The sequence below is a fragment of the Electrona antarctica genome (assembly GCF_951216825.1).
Source record: "Electrona antarctica genome assembly, chromosome: 14".
Taxonomy (NCBI): Eukaryota; Metazoa; Chordata; class Actinopteri; order Myctophiformes; family Myctophidae; genus Electrona; species Electrona antarctica.
This window is the reverse complement of record NC_136795.1, coordinates 1,437,111-1,443,319: the sequence shown is the minus strand read 5'-3', so window position 1 is coordinate 1,443,319 and position 6,209 is coordinate 1,437,111.

Below are 6,209 nucleotides of genomic sequence, written 5' to 3'. Positions count from 1 at the left end.
GTGATTTCATTTTTTCAGACACCCCCCCCCCCAAACCACCACAAACCATATTTTTGGATGTTATTATTTTATAGCCTCCTCTGTAACCATGTTGTCCTTGGCATATAAAGCGGAATAGTGTTCTACCCATCGCTTCATCAGTTATGCCCGGTCCATGTTTACCACACCTGTGGCAGACTTTAGAGGGGCGGTTTTATTCTTTGTTGGTCCCAGTTTCTGCTGATTCCCTTGTATGCCCTTGTTGTTGTCCATGTCAGCTGCATTGTGTATTCTTCAAGTAGTCATTGGCACATTGCCTGGCACTTTGTTACTTTGTACTGTGGGCAGCCCAAAGGATCAGAAGTTCTTTTCACTAGGACAAAAACACATTCCACCCACTTCTTTACATGTGTAAACCAGTGAACCGAAGTTGATTCTGACGGAGTCTCATGATTTCTTTGATCTCATCCAACAGCCTGTCCTTGTTTTTTTGCACATTCTCCTTGGATTTTTGCTTCAGATCCTCGATCATTTCGGGATTGTACGCTTGATCAAAGGTAGCCCGGATAGTCTTGTATTTCTCTCTCCACACCTCAATATCCTTGTCACAGTTGACCTTGTTGAATAGGGGCATGTGGATCACTGTCGGTTTTTCGTGGTCTCCTTGAAATGCATAAAAGTCCTTCGGCTTTGATCGGTCTTCAGAAGTTATTGAGAAAACAGGGAAAGGTATTTTCATCTCCTCGGCCATTTTTTTAGCTTCTTCAACTGTCATCATGGGGTCCCCGTCACTGAAGTCAAGAGAAATGACGAGGTCAACCTTTCTGTCTTCTCTCAGCACGGAAAAATACGGGGAATTTAATAGCAGGCCAGCGTCAATGTAGTCCCGTGTTTCTGTCGTCAGGAGGCTGGGGACTACTTCCTGTACACTGGTGTTATCTTCCTTACTCCTGCCGTGAAGGAAGTTGTATGTGGTTCCCCACTTCCAGGTCGCCACGCACTTCAAGGTGCTCGCCAATATCTTGGCCCAGATCCACGCATCGACACGAACGACGTCGCTCTCACCACTCTCGCGGTCCCTCTCGTACCAGTCGGAAAAACATTCGCAGAAGACCAGCGTGTAATGCTCGAGTTCCGCCTTGGTAAAATTTGGATCTAAAATAAAGCACTTTCTACTCTTGTCCAGTTTGCCCGCAAGCAACTCGTTCATTCTTTGGACATGGCGAGAATAATCTTTGCCTTCCGAGGCCAGGCTGTTAATGTCGACGAGCGTCTCTAGGGCTAGACGCCAACTGGGACGTGATTGGCCGGGAAGCCACTCTTTAATTCCTTCTTTTAATAATCTCCACAGTAACTGGCCATCGGCCAGAGCACTCCCACACATGCCTTGCACGTACAGCATGTCCATCTCTGGCATTTGCTTTACAATTAAACCGTTCTTAAACATACTCCCAAACTCTTTCTGCTGAGCAGGGGGCCCGAAGAGCGAGTAGCGTGCCTCATGCGCTGTCAGTTCAAACCAGGGGCCCTTTAAGGCACTTCCTTCTAGCTGCTGCTTGCAATTCTTGTCGATGACCGTATATATGGGATATGGGACCCTGCCGTTCACATCCGTCTGCTTTGAAAGAAGAGTTGTGTCCAGGTCTTTTATCCACGTGGTAACAGCAATCGCAGACCAGAAATGTGTCAAATTGTAGTGGTCTGCTTGTTTATAATATTCCTTCAGTCTTTCTCCACATTTGGCCCAGGACAGTTTTTTGCCACCAAGCCTGTCAATGATCTCTTTCGTCACAGCCGTCTGGTCGGAGCACCAATCACGACCATTTTGGTACAACGATGCCATGCACCATGTGGAGCCAGATACACCGCTCAGATATAAGATAGAGTCGAGGAGATTGCTTTCCCCAAAAGCTTCAAGCGCTGCCAAAAACGCTACCGTGGCTCTCTTCCCACCTCCTGACCCTATCAGAGCTATTCTTGGGACAAATTCATGGCACTCAATACCGTTCTCTGCCAAACAGTCTTTAGCTCTTTTAAGTCGTTTATCTACATACATTCTCTCGTCCTTGTTGAGTCCTCCAGTTTGTTCTGGGGAAAACGCGTCTTCTTCTTCTCCTCGACCTCCTGCAGCTTGTCCTGGGGAAAATGCCTCTCCTCCTTGACCTCCAGAGCCCAAAATGACCCCATTCCCGTTCTGCATTACGTGGGCTTGATGTGGTTAGTTGGTTGGTTGATTGATTGTTTGATTTATTGACTGACCGACTGACTGACTGACTGACGGACTGACTGATTTATTTCCTTATTATATAGATCGACAATCGTGAAGCTGCCAGCAGTAGTCTGACGTATGACTCCATATTTGGTAGTGGTGGACAAAGTACTCAATCCAATCAATGGTAATTATATCAACTAAAGAACTATGACGAAAAATGTTTGTCGACTACCTTTTTTGGGCTCTAGCACCTCCTATATTCCACTATTAGTGTACATTTTCGTCCTACACAAACATTAAATTCCTATTAGGGGCGCTATCCCTCCTATATCCAGCTATTAGTGTAGAATTTCGTCCTACACAAACATTACATTTCTTTTGACAATGAATGGAGAATTTTGTCATAGTTTGAACAATGACATGAAAACTAAATTCCCATTGACAATGAATGGATACAAATCAGCTTAGTTTTACATCATGATGATGTACGATGATAAGAGTGCCCCTCACTTCACACGTGTGATTTTTTTACTGAAGGAAACTAAATAAAAACTAAGCTATGATGATTAAAACTAACTAACTGGGTGTTACTCTCCAAAATAGAATTTTTGTGTATTTTTATATCAAAAGTCCATAAAGATCTAATTTTAATTACTTCCTGAAAGTAATGACGTGTCGAGGCTCACATCGATAAAAGCCAATAAAAATGAAGCTCACGCGCATCCGTCCAAAACAGCTGCTACTGATTACAGAAATCCTCTGTTTTTATTCCCATTCAAGATACCATCCAGACAGTGTATTACTCGGTTTCAACTTTATTATCACGTTAAAATATGTATCTGAAAACATTATAGGGTAGAAATAAGCCACTTAACAGTAAACTGTTACAGCTGGACGACTATCTGACTTGTAAACAAACACATGCACTCCATGCACCCTGCGTATAGCATAGCTACCGTCCCTAGCTACCATCCCATCGCCTGAAGGGATGCGACTGTTGAACAAAGCTAGCGTGTATAGCGTCAAACAAACCACAACTCAGAGCTAGCCGGAAACATGACGGAGGAGAAATAAAGAGACTCAGAGAGCAGATATGCCTTTGCTTCTTAGACCATGGCTGAGATAGCGAGTGTGTTTATTTCACGTCATTATATACACGTCAACACAATTGACACATCCGGCATCCGGTTTCAGTATAAAAGTATATATAAATATACATACAATGACAATGATATATTTATACACAGGCAATTAATGATCATTTTTAATACATCTCAACACCCCCACTTGATCGTGAATTGGTACACATAAAAATAAATAACCAAACAAAAAAAACAAAGAACCCTTGAAGGAGAAAAAAAAACTTTGGACTGTATGTTACTTTCCAAACATGAAACCCTCAAAATTCTTCAATTGAAACTGTTTGGCTGGTTTTGTCATAACATCGGCAACCATTTGTTCAGTTGGACAATACTCGAGAATCACTTTACCATCATTGACAGTTGATCTTACAAAGTGGTATCTTATGTCAATATGTTTTGACCTCTGTCTCTGTACAGGATTTTTAGCTAACGCTATTGTACCTTGATTGTCCTCGTAAATCTTTGGCTGCATGTAATGAAATCCATCAATACATTGTAACAATTGAATCAAATACAAACACTCTTGTAGAGTTGCCGCTAAAGCCATGTACTCAGCTTCACAAGTTGAAAGTGCTACTAGTGTATTGCTTTTTAGACCTCCATGAAATCAAAGGGCCCTCTGGGTTTAGGCTGACACAATAACCGCTAGTGCTACGTCTGTCACTCGCATCTTCTGCCCAGTTTGCATCACTATATGCTATCAACCCTAGTTCCTCACATTTCCTATAGCATAAGGATTTTTCCCTGGTTCCCTTCAGATATCTCAGCACATGTTTCACTGTGATCCACTGCTCTTCTGTTGGTTTAGAAAAATATTGTGAAAGTTTTCCCACTACAAAACTCAGATCTGGCCTGGTACAAGTAGTCAAGTATATTAGACTACCCACAACTTCCCTGTATCTTCTCACATCCCCCAATGACTCACTGCTGTCAGTGTAGTTCAGTTTTGCCTCACAGGGTGTTGTTCTTGGCTTGCAGTCCTGCATGTCAAATCTAGTCAATATTTTGTCAACATATTTCCTTTGTGACATAGTCACACAATGTTCACCTTGTTCAAAATCAATACCAATGAAATGTTTCAATTTGCCTAAGTCTTTCATTCTGAATTTTGCTGTAAGCATCTCTTTGACATCAATCATCACATTGTCATCACTGCAATTATTATATCATCGACCCAAAATAAAATGAATACCTTTTGATCCTTCATTTCCCTTGTGTAAACACAATAATCAACTGGGTTCTGAATAAATTGATTTTTAGTTAAAAAATCATGCAACATCTTGTTCCAATTTCTCCCCGATTGTTTTAAACCATACAAAGATTTATTTAGTTTACACACCAGCATGTCCCCATTCTCAGATGTAACTTCATATCCCTCTGGTTGTCTCATGTAAATCTCAAAATCTATTGGTGCATGCAAATAGGCCGTTTTGACGTCCATTTGATGTAAGATCATATTCTCTTGTGCTGCCTTTTGCATTAGTACCCTTACACTAGTCTGGTTTGCTGTTGGTGAGAAAGTTTCTTCATAATCCACACCTGGTTTTTGATTGAAACCTTTGGCTACATAACGTGCCTTGAATTGTTTAGATTCATCTGCATTTGTTTTTAAAGCATACACCCATCTACCCCCCACTACTTCTTTGCCTTCTGGCAGTTTAGTCAGGGTAAACGTGTCATTTTCCTTTAGTGATTCAATTGCCTGCTTTACTGTGTGTGGCACATCACAAATGACTCTATAACAATAATCAAAGGTTATGTCATCTAGGTCATCAGATTTTACTTGACACTCATAATCCTTTAAATACTGAGGTGGTTTCACTTTTCTTCTGGGATATGTTGCACTCTGGCCACTGTCACCTGCCTGAGCACTGACCAAATCATCCATCTCCCCTGCTTCTTGTTCCTGTGTCTCACTGGTTTGGTCATCTTCACCTGCCTGAACATTTGCCAAATCACTCATTTCAACCACAACCTCTTGTTCTTGTGTCTCGTTAGTTTCCCTATCTTCAGGGAGGTGGTTTACAGTCCTTCCCCCACTGCAATCATCATCCCAATCTGTTTGGGTCTGAACCTCAATGACATTCCTTTGAATTACCTTTACCAATCTGTGCTTAGTTACCTTCCCAGTGTCGGGATAAAACACTAAATAGGCTGGGCTATTTTTATCATAACCTACAAATATATTTTTTTCACATCGTGAATCCAACTTTTTCTTATTTTGTTTATATGCATAGCATGGGGACCCAAAAGTTCTCATTCTTGAAAGGTTTGGCCTCTTTCCTGTCAGCATGTAATATGGGGTCTGTCCTACACGCTTATTGAAACATCTATTTCGAATAACAGCAGCCGTCATTACCGCATATGTCCACAATTCCCTTGGTAATTTGCACTCAATCAGCATACATCTGGCCATCTCAAACAGCGTTCGCCAATTTCGTTCAGCTGTCCCATTCTGATGGGGTGAGTAAGGAGCTGAGGTCTCATGTCTAATGGAATTTCCGCTTAACAATGCCTGAAAGTGACCAGAAGTATACTCAGTACCATTATCCGAACGAATACACTTAATTTTCCCATAAGGTGAAACATCGGCAATGTACTTCTCTGTAGCTTGGACTGTGTCACTCTTAGATTTCAAGAAATAAACAAAAGTAGCTCCTGAATAGTCGTCAGTAAATGCTAAAGCATATTTGAATCCATCTTTAGCCGTTGGATCAATTGGTCCAGATAAATCAGTGTGTACAAGTTCTAGTGCTGCTTTAGCTCTTTGGTCTGGTTCTCTATTTCGGCTCTGAGCAAATTTACCTTCTATACACACATCACATGACAACTTGGAAATATCAACCTTGCCTTTAATTTCCATACCGTCAGTTACA